This window comes from Aulonocara sp. 'chitande type north' Nkhata Bay, linkage group LG20 (assembly GCF_057382095.1).
Source record: "Aulonocara sp. 'chitande type north' Nkhata Bay isolate Kocher_YH1m ecotype deep benthic linkage group LG20, A_spYH_male_GT1.1, whole genome shotgun sequence".
NCBI classification, from domain to species: domain Eukaryota; kingdom Metazoa; phylum Chordata; class Actinopteri; order Cichliformes; family Cichlidae; genus Aulonocara; species Aulonocara sp. 'chitande type north' Nkhata Bay.
The window spans coordinates 2,946,053-2,965,821 of record NC_141363.1 but is presented as its reverse complement, the minus strand read 5'-3'; the positions used below and the strand labels follow the sequence as shown (position 1 = coordinate 2,965,821).

The window sequence follows — 19,769 nt, the reverse complement described above, 5'->3', positions numbered from 1 at the left end:
TCTTTAGAACATTTCGGTCTCTGCCTTTAATCACTCTCACCTGTTGCACATCCTTTCCAGCCTTCTCTCTTTGTCTAGCGTCAACCTCACATATCCCACTTTGCCCATCTCTCTGTCTCTCTCTTTGATTCACAAAGGGCGAGATGCACTGCAGCATTAGTTTCTCTGGGACTGCTACTTCAAAAACACATGTAAGAGAATTACAAAATAAGTATGTAGTAGTAGAAGTAGTAATGATAATCTTAAAACAGCATGAGGGAAAACATTTAGGCAGCCTGAAGGCAACACATGTTTGAGTTCAGCTAGGGTTGTGAAACTGTGTGAAATTAAGAGGGACAGCTGCTTAAAGGATTGAAACGTTAGGTGTCACCTTTTTATAACGAGCTTGTTGACTTGTGGTTGTACTTTGTATTAGAGGGTCCTCGAGATAAAGAAATGTTAGAAATGTTGTAATGTTCTGTCTGCTTTACACGGAGTCAAGCAGGAGTCCTGCACGATCAACCATGGCACTTCTATAGAATAATTTCATTTATATGGATTATAGCATAAATGTGAGTTTTTAAATGTGAGCTGGGTGGGAAAGAATTATCTTTCCATGGAAAGATAATTCTTTCTTTTTTCAGTGCCAACCCCAGCCTACCCCTTTGTCCCATAATCCTGTGTTCTTTTGCAGGATTAATACACGTTTTTGTTTGTTTAACCTGACTCCTCTGTGTTTGCATTTTGGATCCTCCTTTTGAACGCCTTGCAGCCCTAAAGGGTTTTAGAGAATGAATGGGGATGGAGGAGGTTTTAAAATAGTGCCACTTTATTCAGTGCTTTAAAAGCAAATAAAAGAACATTCAGTTCGACATTCCTTGATTTTTGGATGAGCTGGAGGGGGAACAGAGAAGACTGAAACACAGATTCATGCTAGCAGGATGCAGCAGATAAAAGGACGTAAAATAAAAGACCTGCTTTATCACGTGCGGCAGATGATCATCAACTATCATCACCAAGTTATCTTGGCCCCGACAACAAGCACATCCACACAGCCCCTGAATTACCCAACAATGAAGCCTCGAATCAGGACCTCTTCCCCCAAACTCAAATAAGAAATGGCAGATATTCCTGACACATTTTTATTCACCAGCGTTATGTAACATTCATCTCAGCTGTGCCTGCGATTACTCTATAATGAACTGAAGTCCAGTGAAATTCTTAATAGTGCAATGAATTAAAAGAGCTTATGAAAGTTGAGCTCAGTGGAGCGTAGAGATTACAAACACAAAACCTCATATGGACGTTATTTCACCCTGTAGTCTATTAGCCTCTGAAACGGTGCAGGGAGAACAAGTGCTGGAGAGCCATAGGCTATTTCCTCTATTATTATTATGCCTGGCACTGCCCAGGTGAATACAAGAACAGTAAAAAGAGCTGCTGGACCCTTTAATCCTGACCGTGTGGAAGGAGAAAGGGGAGGACAGAGGGGTACAATAAAGGAATGGCCTGAATCCACAAGGAGTGAGGTGAGGAGAGTGATGGGAGGGAACAGAGGAGGAGGAGGGAGGGAGGCAGGCAGAAAAGGAAGGGTGATGTCACCTCTAACAGGCAGCCAATGAGAGTCAGGGAGGGAGAGTGAGAGAGAGAGAGGCCGAAGGAGGGTGTGTTTTTCTATCACTGCAGCATCAGCAGAGGAAAGGGGCACGATCATTTTCATAGAGAAGAGAAAGAAAAGACACAAGTAGATCAGGAAAAGAGGGCGAAAAGGACGGGCCGACAGAGCCAAGGAGCATCACTCTGCAGGTAAGAGCATCTTTTTGTGACGAGGTGGGCAGTTTGTCATCACATGGAGAGAGAGCAGGAGTGTGCTGGTGAGTGGATTAATTAGGCTGCTAGGTGGAGGTGGCTTGTTTCAGAATCGCACCTTTGGCTCGTCTCATGCTGGCGGTGAAAAGACGACCGTCTGGTTCGTGTAAATCACTTTATTCTTACCTTTCTTATTTAAATGTCTTCACATTGGGAGGACATCGTATTTCCACCAGACTTGTTGATGTTTGGGGGAAAAAATCAAATTACATTTTTTAAACACATTTAACTGAAAGAATTAGACAAATGTAAAAAATTTCACCAGACGTGTGTATTGCAGTGTTTTGGGGGAAATATACTGTAACACTGAATCACTTTTAATTGTTAAAGGAAAGTCAGGTGCCAGGAGTAACCTGTTGGTGTGGAATACTTTTAGAGGAAATCTCTTCTCTTTTGTGGCTGGATTTATCGCTTGCTGACTGAAGAGCAAGAACGCTGCATGCAACAGGCTCTCCTCTCATTATATTGAACACAGAACAGTGCCGATTGCCATTGAACCTTTACTGGTCGGCGTTACATTTCCTTTACCTTTTTAGCTAATGTTCCTTAAAGCTGGTGTTTGTCTTAAATAAAAACTATGAAATATTGATTAATGGATATTTTTAAGTGCACTGAACCATGTTTTACATTTATAATACTCTGTCAAGTGCAAAATAAAGCTGCCCTCTGCTGCAACTGTCTACTGCATCACATTTGTAAAATTCTTCGCTTTGCTTCTCTTTCTGCCTTTTTAATTTAATATGAATATTCATCTCCTTCATGCATTCCCCTCCCCCAGCTGATATCTGGGTGGCTTAATGTTAAGTACAGTCTATGATTGCCATGTCCTCATCAGATTTTCACTCGGGTGTATGGAAAACGACAAAGCGGAGCAGACCCCAGCAGTTTTTCTAGTTCACCAGTCTTATTTCCTACACACCTGCAGTGAGTGTGTTGTGGCAGGTTGGTGTCAGGCTGGGTAATTTAAACCTGCTGAAATAAGAGAAGAAAAGGAAAAGGAAGTGGGGTGGTGAAAGAAAAGCAAAGAAATTCAGAAATCAACAGGAGACAGACTGAGAGAGAGATATTTAGACTGAAGGAGACATCAGAGTGAAAATAAGGGTGGGGCAGCGCACGCAGCAGACAGTGGAGGTGTGCCGACGGATGGAGGCGCTCACCTGGCTGTATGCCATACAGATGCCTGCTGTCAGCCTCTGCGACCTGTGAACCAATAGTTTCTGAGCCCAATGAAAACAGATGGTTGCACCAGTTGTGTTAATGCTACAGATCATATACAGTATATCAATATGTATTAAATGGATTTGCCAGAGACAGCTGCTGATGGTCGTGAGATTTTCCCCACTTGACGGTTCTTCACTGCCTGTCTCATGTTTTGTAAGTAACGCATGCATATCATGCACAGAGATGTGACTGGATTTTTAATAAAGCAGTGATTAAAAATCTGCGGGTATCACAAGTGTTTGTGTGCTAGTACTGCCGTGAACCGACACGCTCCCCCTTCCTCGATGCCTCAGTAGCCTGGAGCTTGTCCCAGATGAACCCAGTCGAGGGACTGGAGGGGAAGGAAGGCGCTCTGTCTCACAATGACTGTAACCATCTGTACAACATCCATAAACGCACTGCACTGCACACATCCACACAATAGATCACGATACAGCTGCTGCTGAAGGGGCACGTTGGAGTGAATGAGAGTGTGTGTGTGTGTGTGGATCCTCACTGTGGCAGCGATGCTCCAGAGACCCACTGCTGGTCATATTATCATACTATTAAATGCAGCGGATTTTGTGTGGCAGCGAATCTCTAGACTGCGCTGGGAGCTGCTTGTGTAGCAGTGATATTGTTGTCAGAGTAGCCAGACTTGGACTCCGTCATTACCCTTGCTACAGCATGGTGCAGAATGTAATCTCCCCTCTGACGCTGGCTGGTTAATTGAGCTGTTTCATCAAAGAGATGGATGGAAACAGGGATTTATGTGCGGAGAGAAGGACGGACGAATGGGGATGTGCAATAAAAATAAGCAAAGTAGGATGGTGTAAGCAACATTAAAAAAAAAAAAAAAGCTGAAGGGGAAGAAGAGGAACGTCCTTTTGAAAGGCAAATCACTTTGCGTCATTTAAAGCATGGTCACTCCTTTCAGGGAGCGGAGAGAAGAGCACCAGCTAGGACGAACAAAAAAAGCAATGCCATAAGAGAAGACACCAAAAGGAAGACTTGTTTATTTAAACATAAATGCTCTAAATATTATTGAAGAAGGTTATAAGTAGAGCCCTGCAGTGCTTTGTGACATATTCATGCTTTTGCTGTATACGGTTTTTAATGTCAGGGACTGGCCCATTTCCAAATGCCTTTAGTCCAGCAGTGGAAGTCGGGAGCTGTGTTGTGTAGGAGGAGAGGAGTGATTTGCTCTCAATATGCCAGCTAGGAGCAACTCCAGAGTAGAGCAGCACAGCTCTGGCCCTTCAGCCCCTCAGCCACCTGTTATTGCCTTGGGGCACATTTGTCAGTCATCCCGCTCACCAAACGCAGATATACGAACACACACAAGCAGAAACACATCTGTAAGGCACATCCTCAGCAACCCAAACAAACACTCTGCAAATACACGCTGCAGAGGTCCTGTTGCAGTGCGCCAAATTAAAGATTCTCTAATGTTGCCTACACAGTCTGATTACTTAAGCGTCTGCGACTGATCAAAGACCACACTCATCACTTTCTGGGGATTCAGCCATTAAAGCAGCAACGGGGTAAAATAAGGGTTATGAGGAAACGCTCGCTCCTAGACTGAAGTGTCAACAATAACACTTTCAAGTCTGAGTTTCTTTTTATCCTCTTTTGAGAATAGCGGTTGTAAAGTTACAAACTCACAACTGCAGATTCAAAGGCTTGTGGTGAAAGGCTCCCTTGAGTTATCTTCTAGTGTGTGTGTGTGTGTGTCTTTTCGATGCTGTGTGTGTGTGCGCGTGCACTGTTCAGCATCAGGATCCTGTTCCTTCAGGATGCTGTCAAGATGGAGAGTGAGCCCCCCCTTCCCCTTCCACCAGCTGCAGCTCGGAGGCTGTTTGATTTAGACTGTGCAGATGGGAGTCGACCCACTGGGTGTCAAGTAGAGGATCGTGTCGACATGCTGTCAGGGTTTGGTGGGGAATACATTGTGGTGATTTAGGGAGCCAAGGGTCAGATAGATTGACAGGCCAGCAGGGGTAAATTATTATGGAAAAGTGAGGAGGAGGAAATGAAGCGAGCAAAGGGGAGAGGGAATTTTGCAAAGGTAAGGTGAGGCAGAGGGGGGGGCGAAACCATAAAGATGTGAAGGACTGATTTAAAAGGCAGGAGGATGGGAGGAGATGGGATAAATATGAAAGTTGTACTGGAAAGTAGAGAAGAGGCGTTGTGATCTAAAATCACAGTTCCCGCTCTTCAAACCTTTAAACATGGCTAATCCCTCGGACGGCGTGACCGTCTGTAGAGTCGGGGGAATTCCCAATGGGACGGCTCCCATTCACCTCTCCTTTGGGCCGCCTGGGTGGGGAAAAATGACTTTTTCAAGAGAAAATTACATTTTCTTCACAATGCCCATTCTACCATCTACCATCGCAGTAGATCAGATGGGATTTACCATCTGAAGGAGTTACCCCCTCCCAAATATTCAAGTCCGTTGGTGATTATGGAGAACAGGAAGAGGCCGAGAGGAGCTGAAAAGGCTAGGCTCAAAAAAAGAAGGGAGTTGGAGGAAGCTGTCAAATGTGCTGAGTTAACCTGTTTACCACAGGATAGATCCCAGATGCAGCCTGTAAGCAGACAGCCTGCATAGACTATAAGGCTAGCACAATTGATATAAAACCAATTCATATAATAGAGGTGACTAGCCTAGTTTATTTCGTAGAGCCCAATAGGTACACGATGAATCACAGATGTCCTACCGTTATAAGAAGAACATAAATGGTTCCAGGATGATCTGTGTAACATTGAATTACTGCTTTTAATTTAATGTTTTTGTAGCATCAGAGCAGCAGATAAGCCCATCAGACACTGTTGAACCTGATAAGCTTGGACAGAGGGGACAGGTAGAGAATAGTCTTAACAGAGTTAAGTCATTTAAATTAAGTTATTCATGTCTAGTGTAAAATATAACACGCGGAGAATAGACGAGATAGACTCTATATCCTATCAAGACTGAATATATCAGCATGATGGTAGCTAGCCTAATTCATTTTAGCCTGTCAAGTCAAATAGTCTAAATTGTGCATCACAAATATTAATTATAAACTATTATGATATGTAATATATAATTGTAAAAAAAGAAACAACCCCAGAATAAATTCCTCCCCTGTGGAAAAAAGCCCCCACTTCATGTTGCTGCCTTTGAATGTCTTGTTTTTTCTCCTTCCTCCAGTCTTTCATGTCGTATCAGTATTCATACAATGATCAGACAAAACCGCATCAGGATCTTAATCAAAGTAATGGCTGAGGCTCCGATTAGCCTTCCCAGAAAAAGACTCAGACAAAGACTCATAAATCCACCCCTATTATACAATTGAACCTGTGACGGAGACCAAGGCCCAAATAGAGGCGTCATGTATGGAAACAAATTTAATTTGGCAGAGTGAATTACTTTATCACTTTAATATAGCTTTAGAAGTGATGGTATGGGCGAGGAGAAATGGCAGTATTCCCCTGGGTAACAAATATGATATTGGCAGTTAAAATTGCAAAACTGAAACCCAGGAGAGAAATTAATTACTGACAAACCAAAAACCCAGCTGGAGGCCCAAGATATTGTGGAAAGAAACTCTTTAAATAAGATAATTAAAAATAAAAAAAATCGTTATCACTCTATCATTACGTTGCAAATCGTTCTAATCCTGTGACTTAAATTTTTTACTCGATGTGTCTTGAAATGAAAAGATGTAAATCACACAGAATCATACTGAAAAGCTGCAAAGCAATAAAGCTGCACACTGAATATGAATTAGGGGAGATATGAAACTCTGTCTGTCCTCCCGGATGCTCTCCTCATCCTTTTTCTGTCTCTTGCAAAATTATCTCTTTGTCTCAGCAACATAGAGAATTCCCCTCAGTGTCACTCCTTGTGGACCACAGTCAGCTCTATGAAAGAGGCTTTATTGTCCACCTCAGTAGCTATAATTAGACTAAATTGACCCTCTGTCCAGTGTATTTCCCCACTGCATGTATCTGTCTCTATGAAGTCTTCTGTTTAATGTCGAAGATGCTCCTCTGCCTAATTGTGTGCATCAGTCACAATTCACAGTGACCAGATGAAGGAATTAATTATTCATCAAATACCAGTGTTGGAATATTATTTTTTAATTTGTTAAAGACAATGTAAAGTATCTTTTGATGGATTATTCATTATTCACATTAAAATTTATGTGCTATAGCTTCTAGATAGCTGCGAAATTACGCTACATTAAACTATATGAAAATCACTGATGTTGTTTTATATATACACACATATATATACATATATATGTGTGTATATATAAAACAACATCAGTGATTTTCATATAGTTTAAAATAGAGAAAAAATAGAAAATAGAGATATTTTCTAAACAAAAAATAGAGATATTTTCTTATTTTCCTTCTGATTCAAGCTGAATACAATTATAATTAAAAATTAGGCATCTTCTAATATTATGTTATTATGACATTAATGTAGCACAAGGCTCAGGTAGCGCATGAATAGCTGGTAGAAACATCTTCTAATTTTTGATTTCTTACTTTGAGTATATTTCAGAGCCTGTACTTTTTTACTTTTTACTTGAGTAAAGTTGAATCAGCACCTCAACTTTTACTGCAGTATTTTTTAACACTAGTATCTGTACTTCTGCTTAAGTACAGAATGTCTGTACTTTTGCCATCTCTGGGTTTTGTAGTCACAGTAGTGGAAGTGGCCGAGTGTTATAGCATCTCACAAACACCCTTCATTTGCATTTCATAAAGAAGTTTTGTAGGCGGGGAGGTATCTCAGCGTGTAGCATCAGCATGTAGCTCTGGACTAACATACCTTCTGAAAAATGCATTTGTAGAGTGAGTTGTCTTTAAAAATGCATTTATAAAATGTAGGTCCTCTGGAGGAAAGCATTGTCTTTTTTTTGAAAGCACTGAATTTGATTTTTCCTGACTGATTTTTCTGATTTTCCTGGTTTTTCCTTTTTTGCTGGCTCCACGCTACCAAATTGAGCTCTCATCCGTCTCACGGTTGTGTTAATAAAAGCTAACACATTCGTGTGACGATACTGACAACATCTCCGACCACATTATGATACTTTGGGGACTTCACATATCATCGCCCCATTGTGGCTTTCATTACACTGGCTGTTTATTAAGAAGACACGGCCTCGTTGGTTTACTAATTTATTGATTTGTTGCTAAGAAGCTGGCTGCATTTTTAATGAAATTTGGGTTTGTGATATATCTCAGAACTGTAGGCTACATCTGCACTGTTGCTTTAAGTTACATCATGCAGCTCCTCTGAGATTTTGAGAGGGTTTCTCAATGCTTCTAGAATTTATTCTTCATCTGTACTCCGTGCCTCTCTTCTTGTTTTCCCTTCGGACCGTTCTTCTCAGTGTCCTTGGCATAACTTTCATGCCAGCTCATTTGTTTCCCATCATAACTGGATACACTTTTAAACAGTTTAGACAGACAGGCAACATTTTACTTGTACAAATGTATCTTTTGCACAGTTAGTATTTCATAGACGTGGCTGAATGTTTGAAATGATGGGGAGCCCGTTTGCCACACGACATGCATAATCTGGAGCACAGACAATCCGCTTTTCTTCAGACATTAAGGTAAGTGTGCTGGATGCCGTCCAGTGACGGAGTCGCACTCTCCATTTTCTCACATTTGAAATACAGTGTGCTTTGAGTGTTTTGAATCCCTCTGAAGGCTTATTTATTTGGAGTGTTGACATTTAAGTGTATTGATTTGCTTTCACTTGCCTCATTCTCGCGGTACTCCTACACCTCATTTGAATGAGCCATAACTGAAATAGATGGGGCATGAAGCGCAAGCATGAGGACAAACTTGCACTGAAACGGCATCTTCAAGTACTTCCGGCGATGCAAGTATCAGACTGTCTGTATCTGTGATGGAAAATGTTGGTAAAAACCAACATTGCTTATGTCTGCACGAGAGCAGTTAATCATGATGTACTTGCAAAAATAACATGTGAGACAGGAAAAGTGTGGTTGAAAAAGAAACCAACAGTGACACTAACTGAAAACATGATGCAGTGGTGGGAAAGGTTGAGATGAGATAAGAAGTAATAAGGATACGATCATACAGTTCTGGCACGTCTGCACATTGAAGTACTCGTAAACACTGTGTAACTCAGGATGCGACTCCCACTCCTCGCTTCAAGTAAAACTTGTTGAAAATGCGATTCTGTGACTCTGTGGTCATCGCTTAAATGTTTGATAAAATTGCTCCCAACAATCTGTCTTCTCTTCATGTCTCAGTGATGTTGTGACTCTACTTTCTTGGAGGCGTTTTATCTGCTGTGTCAGGCATGATATATTCATTAGGGTTGGATTACAGAGAGTGGGAAAGGATCAGGTTTTGAGTGGGTTGTAATCCCCATACACAGGCCTAATTTAATCTTACCTACTGTGCCATCCTATTACACACTACACCCACCGCATGTATTCAAGTGCTGGCCGGAGGGGAGCAGATGGGGGGCATACAGGGTTAAAACAGGGTAACGTCAGACAAAAGAGTGTGAGACAACGAGGACGGATCGTAAGAAAAGACCTACGGAGAAGGAAAATTGATTATGAACAGCAGGAGAGAAAAAATCAAATGCAGAGGAGAAAAAACGCCGAAAACATCAAAGAGAAAAGAATTATCTGGTAGATGAGATTTGGTGAAAGGTGTCCAACTATAATGGTTGCTGGTTTCTTTCCTGCATGAGCAGGCAGAAGACATTTCTTACAAAAACTGTTTATCTGCGAGATTTCATTTTTATGTAATTAAAGACTTTAAATATCCCTCCCGCTATAAGACTGCAAATCCATCACACTGTGCTAGAAATTATTCATTGCATTTATTAGAAATTCTAAACAGGGATGTCTAAAGAGTTAGTGAAGGAAACTGCTTAGGCATATTTTGTTTGGCAACTTCTCCTATCTGCCTTCTGCCCAGTGTATCCAGGGATGCTTCGCCACCTCATTATATTTATTTGGCCAAGTTGCAAAATAATTTGCATGCCACAGAGACTTTACACAGCGACGAGAGAGGGTTTATATAATGTAACCTAACTTCTGTTGTTTTTGCTACCATTTCTGACCTACATCCCTCTCATCATCCATCCGTATCTGCTCTTAGCCAGAATAAAATAGGCCACGCTTCCCTGCTACACAATCCACACACTATCTACCTGAAAAGGATCCTGTATGTGAAACTGTTCTTCTTATTCCCCCCTCTTTGTTTTTAAAATCAGGTTGGTGTTGCAGTCGTTTCAGTCTGCTCTCTGAATTGATTAGGGGTAATTGGGCAGAGCACTACAGAGAGCCTCTCACAGGCCCAAGTTGCAATAACTCAACTCTATATTTTGCTTTAAAACTGTCTGTTTACATCAGCCACTGTGCTCTTCCTGCTGAGCAGTGTTTGTGGTCAAACTCACAGGGCGCACTTGGTGCAGCTATTTTGTAAACCATTTGTTTAAATCTTTACTGAAGAGAGGATTTACTTGTGTAGCAGGACGCCGTGAGGATTGTTAATGTGAGGAAAAGATGAAAGGGACAGTCCCCAAGAGAAAACGCAGGAGCAACAAGAAGAAAACAACACAGCTTTATTCAGGGGGGCGCGTGCCACATGCAGGGAGATGAAGAGGGAACGGATGCGGAGCATAAACAAACCGCATGGAGATGGATAAAGAAACTGGAGAGAATAGACCGAGGGTCCGGACATTGTTAATGAGCTTAACGAGGTAATTACACGCAAACGCAGAGACCTCATCCTCCAGGCACTCACGCAGGTTGGGAGGGGAAAGGGGAAGCAGGTGAGAGAGCTGGCAGAGAAAGAGAAGACCTTTGTTATCAGTCACCTTTTAATCGTTTTGATTGAACAATTAAAGTTTGATCCTGCTCAGGGCGTGCGTAGGAACTGCGAGAATGTGGAGGTTGAGATGGAAAGGCGCTGAGAGAAGATAAAGAGGAAAAGACACAGGGAGCAGAGGGAGATGGGAGGGTAAAGGACAGAGAGCCCGCAGCGATTAAAATGTCACCGCGAGCAGAGGCAGATGCACACCTGTCAAGCACAAATTCGCCTGCACACCTGCAGACTGAACAGACAGCATGCGCTCTCTGCTGGAATGACTTTAATTCCCAGTATGCATCTTCCACCTTCATATGTCTCTCTAGATGTTTTTCGATGCTAGTCCCCCTCCATAATCCTACGTGTCTTTTTGTTTCTCCAGACAGTTTATGTTTTATTTATGTATGCAGCGAACGCTGTTTTGACCAGTCTGTGGTTCAGAAGGGGGACAAATAAGCCAACAATAAAACGTTCGTGACAGGGCTGTTACCAGCTTTGCAGCCATCACACACGCGTCGCTTCCTGTGCTTCGACCCCTCGGCCTGCCTGTGGGGCCCGTCCGCCTCCACAAGTGTCAGGACAGCTGGTTTGTCCTTTCAGTTTCAATAAAGGAAAGATGTCTCAGAGTTATTTGAGACATGTTGTCATGCAAAACCTGTGTTTGTCTGGCTAGTTGTAGCAGGCGGGAGTTGCTGACGTGTGTTGTGGGTGTCCTATATAGAAACCAGCAGAATCAGCGGGTTTTAATCCGTACTATCATGGGGTGAAGATGAATTAGATATCTGCCACTGTTGCAGGGGATTTAGTGTACCAGAGCGTTACCCCGGGTCTTTTTCTCTATGAGAAAACATGTATCGTTATGCTCTGCATGCTTAGATCAACAGTTGGTATGCGTGCACATATAGACGTGCATTGTCAGAACATGTTCCTCAATGAACATAGCATCTTGTTGTTTAGCTGCAGGCGAAGGTTGCTAGAGTGTTCGGTGCTTCCCTGTGGCCTTTCTCTCTCGCTGTTTTCCTCTCCTGCTCTCATTGGAATTGGAGACAAACTCTTTCTGTCACCTTTCATAACTGAAGCAAAATGGGAAGGAAAGAGATATGAGAGACTATTTTAGGGACAAGGCCAAGGCTGGGGCCTTTTTGTTTATGGGGCAATACCCCAAGTGGATAGGGAAAAGAAAAGTGATGTGATGCAGGAGCAATGAAGCAAGGAAGATAGGAGCTGCAAAAGAGATGAAACAGCATCCTCACTTCTGTCTTTTTGTATTTATTTATTTTTTGCTTATTCACTCTGTCTGCCTCCTGGAATAGATGATATAAAGCCAGATATGCTTGTCACTCCCTTTAAATGTCTGATGGGAGATGATGCAAACAGGCTGATGCGCACACAGCCAAGACAGAACAGGTTGTCTGTTTACCCTCTTTCATATTGCGCCTCGCTGAAAATTGATGCACGCGCCGCAAAATGTCACGTCCTTGATCTCTTTGCACCACTACACACTGGTGCGTGGAGGGGCTGGAGCTGTGCAGAGACGCGGGGAGGGGGATTTACAGAGGGGTCTGCAGAGGAAACAGGGCTGTGCGCCTCAGATAACACTGCAGCCTTTGATGGAGCCTGGCCCTTCTCTGTTGGAGAGCGCAAGCTGCTCCGCCTCAGATACATCCCCACCTTGGACTCCGCTGGTAATGATTGGATTTAGTTACAGAACAGAAATGGTTTTCTGATGATAATGATAACAGATGCGAAGGGAGTTAGTCAGCCACTTAGGGTCGAGGGACCGTATCGATGCTGTGCCAGCCTGCAGATTTCCCCTTAGACTCCCCTGCCTCTCGCAGGCTTGATAGAAGCTGATGGTGGAGGTTGATAGAACGCTACCTGTAATTGCATTGTGTATGATCCTAGAAGGGTGGCTGTAATGAAGATGTAGTGCAGGATAGCTGCATTCCACAAAGCAGCAGAAGCTTGGTAGGGGGTCTGGGGGAGTTTAGAGAGAGAAAAGGCGTGGTTTTCTACTTATAGCACGAAGCAATCAACAGGGAGCAGGGAACTGACAATAGAAGGGTAAGAGAGACAGGAGTGGAATTAAAAGACTTAAAAGTTGACAGCCGGGAATGATGAACTCTTTCAAGTGTTGGTAGCATGTAGACAAAACGAGAGAACTGGAGAAAGACGGGAGATCGGGGAAAGCGCAAGTGAAGGCGACACGCAGGAGACAGAAGATGAAGGTAACGAGTATAAAAGTGCACATCTATGACGAAGGAGACAGGGGATGGGGGGGATGGGGTGAGGAGGATGAACATGTGGGAGGGGGCAGGGAGAGAAATATTTGCACTGTGCCAGTGAGCTGGAGTCAAGAGGTTGTCATGGTGATAGTGAGGTGAGAAAGGAAAAGGGAGGCAGGGGTATTGACACCTACACACACACACACTGAGAGACACACACATATAAAAGCTCATACACACAAACTACAGCAAATAAAATTCGTCTTTCACAAGAATACTGACCTGTCACATCTCAGGTAAACAGACTTTTTCACGGGGACGCACACAGAGTGGGTGTGCACGACTAAGCTGAGGTCATGTATGAAGCCTGGTAGTCATATTACTATGCAAACTCTGTTTCCCAGATCGCTTTGCTTTCTTTTATCCTCAATCAATCCCATTTGAATGGCATGCAAATCCTTTGAAACTGACTTTAGCGTTGCCTTTATTCTGCTGCTGCATGCACCTGCCTGTGTGTCGGTGTGTGTATCTGAGCCTTTCTGTGTGCGCAACAAGCAGCTCTAGTCGGGCATGTTTGTCTGAGCCTGTGCACATACTTACATAATAACCATCTGTAGTTTCATATAAATATTAAAAACGATAAACCTACAGAGGCAGCAGAAGGAAATGTCAAAATTTGAGGATTTTTTTGGGTGTTTAAGAGAGTCGTTTTTACAGTCTGGAACCCTGTAAACATAACAGCTTGCTACGATTAAGTCACAGTTCTTTCTCCTCCTAAATAAAACCAGCTTCACGTTAACTGTTAGGAATTCATCAGACTCGGCTGAAACCATCTTCAGTCCTTATTGACTAAACCAAACGAGTGACTTGCCTTGGTAGTGTGGGGAAAAGGTTGGGTGTGTAAAAGGAAAAAAAAAGCAAGCACAGCAGGAAGAAAATACATTTCCATATTGAACAACAAACAAATCAATGCCACTGCTCGTTGGTAATGCTGGCTCTTATATGAAATATGCTTTTAGTTGTGCACTGAGTGCTGGGAGGCAGTGCTACCTCAAAAAAAGTGCACTGCAGCTGATGACTCGATAATCATTTTTTAAACTGTTTGAAGTTTTACAAAAACCTAAAAAATACTGCAAACATGATCCTTTCTTTAACCCTGTTCTTCCTCCTTATCACAGCCACTTTTATTTTCCCACTTTGTTTCCACTCCATAGATATTTACTAGCTGTTTAGGGATGTTATCTCCGCTCTTGTCCCTAGAAGACCTTCTATTTGATTAAATGAGTAGCACTTAAAATGAGTGCAACTTTTAACAAAGTTAATGGGTTTGTCGAGAAGCTTTTTGTGTAACCCGGTATTTTAAACATGTCAATCAGTGGATCTTCCAAGCTGTTTCGGTAACTCTGCATCTCCTCTACTTCTATTACTGCAGCTAGTTTAGTTTGTGTTATATATTTTTTTATTTTTTTTGCAGGGTTTCTCTTGTTTGCTTTGTTTTAGCAATGAAGTGATGAGTAGGAACATTTTGTGTGTGGGTTGTGTATGTTTTCATTCATGTGATTCCTGTAATTTCCTGTGCGATTCCTTCATGTCTCTACAAGCCCAGTGTAACGCTAGAAACAAAATCCATCCTCTTTCACACAGTCGTTCGGCCACTGGGGCTCTTCCATGCAAACGTGTTAGCAAAGCACTATGTGTGACCTTGCCCTGCCAGCAGCTCATTTCCCTGAAGTGGTGGAAAAAAACGGATTACATCCAACGTAAGGAGACCTTGACAAATGCGTCTGGCAAAGACTGAAGTCTTGGCATAAAGCATTCTGCAGAGAAGCCCACGGGCAAATCTATCTACTAGAAATTCAAGCTAAATAAAAATAAAAATACCTGCAAAACCTGGAAAATGGAGACACAGAAACAACTCTCAGATTTGTTTGGTATGAATTTCACTCAGGTACGGGGCTCTCTGCTATCTATCCTGTTATGATGGGGGTAGTAGGCGACATAAACACCCCGCCCATCTCTTCAGGTTATGGCATGCTGCTTTTCCCTATGGATGTGGCCACGTGTTCTTGTGTGTCACACAAGTGGCTGGCAGCTGAGTCCTGCAGCGCTATATAGGCCACTTATCACCTACCCGAGGGACCACACCCTTTTCTCTGTCAGATGAATGACTGAATGCACAGCACTTCTTTAGAAATCACTACCTGCAGCACACAGCAGGCCTCCCTCCACCTGCTCTCTGCACTGATGCAACCCACACATATGCAGACATATGCTCCTATTCACACCTGAGGCTCATGTGATAACTAAAGCACTACAGCCTTCCCTTTTTATTTTTACAGCTTTCACTGCATTTATGGATGGCTGATTCAATAACAACACGACCTATATGGAAAAGTTATCACAGAGTCAATGTTTTGTGCCCATCTAAATAAAATGGTTTAGCTTTTCAAGCATCATATACAATGCTTCAGTGCCTGGTTTCCTGCTGGCCCCCTTTTTTTGTTGCTGTAGCGTGTTTGTGATCTGCAGCTAAGCTGCTGCGTTTGGCTTCGAGGCTAACAGTGACAGATATACTAATGTTAGCTCCTTTTCACAGCCCAGCCTATCTCCAGTTTGATCCCCAAAGGCTTTACTAACAAACAAACATAAAATTTCCTTTTCCCCCATCTGAGCTGGTATTTTTATTCATTTATTTATTTTTATCTCTAAGGGATGAATAGCTGCATACAAACACAATTACTCAAGTATCCCCCCTGAATCTCAGTTCCCAAACAGAATATGTCCTCACAGGGGAACAAAAAGTGTCAGTGAAGGTCAAAATGCATGTCAAAATAAAACTAAAAAGAAGCAAGTTATTCACTCTGGGGGATGAGGAGAGGGAGGAAGAGGCTGACTGTCAGAGATAAAAAACAAACAAAAGAATGCAAGGAGTGTAGGATGGAGCAGGAGACGTGAGAGGGGAAAGAGAGAAGGTCACTCGTAATAGCTCTTCCACATAATTTCATAATGCCATGATTGCCCCTATTTACTCTGGCTAACACCATTAACTCTCTGCTGTATGGACACTAAACCATTATGGCACAAGAAATAGCTTCACAAGCTGTATACGATCACCACTGGATGCTCCTACAATACAGTTTACACAACAGTGTGCCTATAAGATATATGATGTGCATAAGTGTGGAATTATTCGTAGTGTGCTGCAGAACCATTGTGTGTTTTATCTTACCTAAGAGGAAGTGTGGTGTGTGTGTAGGAGGGGTGGGGGGTATCTGGATGCAACACATCTTATATCTTCAGCGTGACACTGAGGGTGTGTCTGTAATTAGCGGCGTTTGTGCTGCAGGCACAGACTCTGACTGATGCTGTTGCTAATGAGGCAAATGACGCCCACGAGCAGAAGTTCAGCAGCAGTAAGGGTTTATATTTGAGTATGTGTGAGTACGAAGTCACAGCGTGTGTGTGAGTGTTTGCTTGCACATACAGAGTGCACAGCAGGCCTTAGTGTACAGAAAAGATTTGATTTGCTTCCTTCGCATTATCTGTGTGTGTTTGTTTGTTTTTTAAGATTGGGTTTTCTGTTTTCTTGTAATGTTATTATGTTTAATTTGCAGGTGAAATTAAAGGAAATGGGAAGTGATTTTCATTGACCACATGTTGAACCTGTTTTACTCCCTCATGTTTTTAGCTATCCAGTCACAAAAACATCTCCATTCAATTCACCCCCCCCCCCCCCCCCCCCCTTTGAACATACATACACTTTCATTTCCCACAACCAGCTGACTGACAGGCAAGACAAGTAAATTGTCTTATCAGTTTTGTACTTAAGTGCGCAGCAACTAGCATGCCAGAGTCAAAGGCAGGTCTCCATCTGCTAGACTGGCTCCATTAGCTGATAAGAGCGATTAGCTGACCTGCTGACACACAGACTGATCTTCACTGATACACGCAGCAACAGAGACGGGCTTATGTGCACCTAAACACATGCACCCCCCCCAACACACACACACCGGGAATCTGATACACTATTACAGGGGGTAACACCCCTATGTTGATCATTAAAGAGCTTTTACTGGTCCGGGTTCCCATAACTAGATCTCTCTTCCTTTAATGTCATTTAGGATTCACCTTTCTTTAAGAAAAGAAATCTCTGCAACCTATTTCTTTCTCTCTTCGCCTTCATTCACGATGAATTTTTAATTTTTCAGACTTTTTTGTTCTCAACTTTGTTGTTAGCTCCACCCATCTGGTCTCCCGTCGCTGCTGCCCTTCTTTTCCCTTTCTCCTGCCTGCATCCCTTCTTCCCTCCATCCACCTCTCCTGCCTCTCTCCGGACCTGACGGATATCTTAATGAGTCCACTCCCTTCTCCTTGAATTATTCACCACTATTTTTTCTCTCTCTTTTCTTTTCTTTTTTTTTGGGGGGGGGTGTTGTTGCCACCATTGCCATTGTATCTTAAGGGGAAAAACATCAATAAATAAACCGCGCCAGAGGTAGCTTCTTCTGCAGTCTTGGTAATACGCTGAATAACTGTGAAATAAAGAGAGAGAGAGTGAGAATAGAGAGGTGAGGCGCACTCTCAGCACTGCTGTTTTGTAATTTAACTTTCTGTTGTATAAGTTTGTAAATTATTTAGCCTTATAATCCTTGAATTTGCAAGCTATGAATATGTGCAAACAGTGAATATATGAGCACACCCAGTAATCACACTTGTGTGTGTGTGTGCTGAGAGGAAAGTCTGTCAGTTTGCACCACTCAGTGCCTACGTGTGTGTGCATATGTAAGTGATACCGCAAACCCGATAGTGTCCATGTGTGTGAATAACTGAATTTGTATGTACAAGGGGGGATGCAGTGTGGAGACCATGTTGTTATGGCAACCAGGGTAGGGAGGGAGTGGGCGGTTGCCCTCACGGCTCCTCTGACAACCTTTATTTTCTCCTGTGTTGAGCCACTCCAATATTAAACCCTAATGCATGTCAAAACGGAGGGAGGGGGGTGAGGCCTGTAGTGAGGTGGGGTCCTCGAAAACAGGTGCGCGTTTTGGAAAATGATGGCGATGCTGCGCGGTGTGCCTTCTGCCACCACGTTTGACACCAGTGGGAGTAGTAAAGTATGCAACTGCTGCGCTTATGCTAATAGTGGTATTGATAAATTCGCTGTCTGTGTATCGTGATTTCAGATAAGCTGTAGCTCTGCAGCTTTTTCCAGCTACTAAATTTCCATTTGGAGTCGACTGTGGATCATCAGTCTTGAGATATATGTTACTGGGCCTTTCAACGAAGGGTGCTGGCATGATGGCACTGGGAAGAGGCTTTATAGCACAGTGGGAAACCACTGTGCTATAAAGCCTCTTTTCCATTAAAGTTGCAAATATTGAATTAACCAACCACGCTGCCTATTGTCCAAGCTAAAGTGCTACACCGGCAGTTTATTAAAGTGATGGAGTGAAAAGGGGTTCAATGCAGAGAAAAGAGGAGAGAGGAGGAGGGACTCTGAAACGTATTGTGAAAAGCGATCAGAAGGGAATTGAAGAAAGCTTTTAGTGTCGGCTACCAAGAGGGCTGACACTGAAAGAGAGGAGAAGACTGATGAAAAGAAAATGGTGACAGGAAAATAGGTGCTCATCGTTCTTGGACAGTTCCTATTATAAAGGTGGGCTCTTAAGTAGAAATGCTTTTGCAAAATGCGAGAAAGTCTTATGAGAAAGGCAATCTTCCCAGCGGTGAGTGAGTAATGACAAATGACTGAGTTAAAGTTGGGGAACAGAGCGGAAACAGGGAGCTGGTATTATTTCACATGATTTGTGGTATTTTTCTGCTGTAGCGACAAAATGGGCCGAAGACTGTTCTCACTGCAACAGGCTCATGCATTAACTATGACCCTGCCAGAGAGAGGAAGAGGGGAGGGTCTGAGGGAGAAAATCAGACAGCCACACCAAAGGCAGCAGGTATGGACGGTCGCTGTCAGTCTGGGACCAAACCAAATGTATGGCAAGGGGAGTAGATGAATTATGAATTTGGGTGAATTTAGGGCAAATTGTGCCGACAGGAAGAAGAAATCTATGAATAATTCACTCTGTAGGACGCCTGATCATCTACCCCCCACTAGCATCACCTTGTTTCACAGACACCCCGCCTCACTCGTACTCATCACTGACCTTTGCAATTTCTCACTGCCCTTCTCCTGTAACGCCTCCAACCATCCGCCCTCTTTCTTTAGGTACTGCTCCCTTTGCTTTTGTCTAAATCACGCCATCTCTCCCCTGTCCCTCTATCCACTTCTCTCTCTTCAAAACAATAAAAAAATCGGATGCTTCTTCAGACAGAAGAACCCTCAGGGAAGAAGAAGGGGTAAAGGGGGGCACGTATTCATTTATTTTTCTCCCCCCTCCTTCCGTCCTGCATCTTCTCCTCCTACACGTCTTCACAGCTGGAGGTAGTTAATATTTAAAAGCAAGGCATGACAGGACACGAGACCTGCACACATGCTTGAACACACCCACACATGTTCACTCGTGAATCCAACAGAGCGGTTGTATCTGATCAAAATGTGCTGCAAACGAAAAAAAATTAAGATAAACGCATATATCTATATTTATGGTGGTTTTCTTCCCGTTAAGGGGAAGGAATACC

General features: G+C 43.0%; 1 protein-coding gene across 4 annotated transcripts in view; it reads left to right on the top strand.

Annotated features, from left to right (window-relative positions):
- Positions 1-1,640: 1,640 nt before the first annotated feature.
- The window catches only part of l1cama (L1 cell adhesion molecule, paralog a), a 42,103-nt gene continuing 23,974 nt past the window's right edge, over positions 1,641-19,769 (top strand). For all 4 annotated transcript variants that reach the window (XM_086276759.1, XM_086276758.1, XM_086276757.1 and 1 more), the window contains exon 1: positions 1,641-1,785. The gene's annotated coding sequence lies outside the window, so the exon portion shown is untranslated. The remainder of the gene's footprint in view (positions 1,786-19,769) is intronic.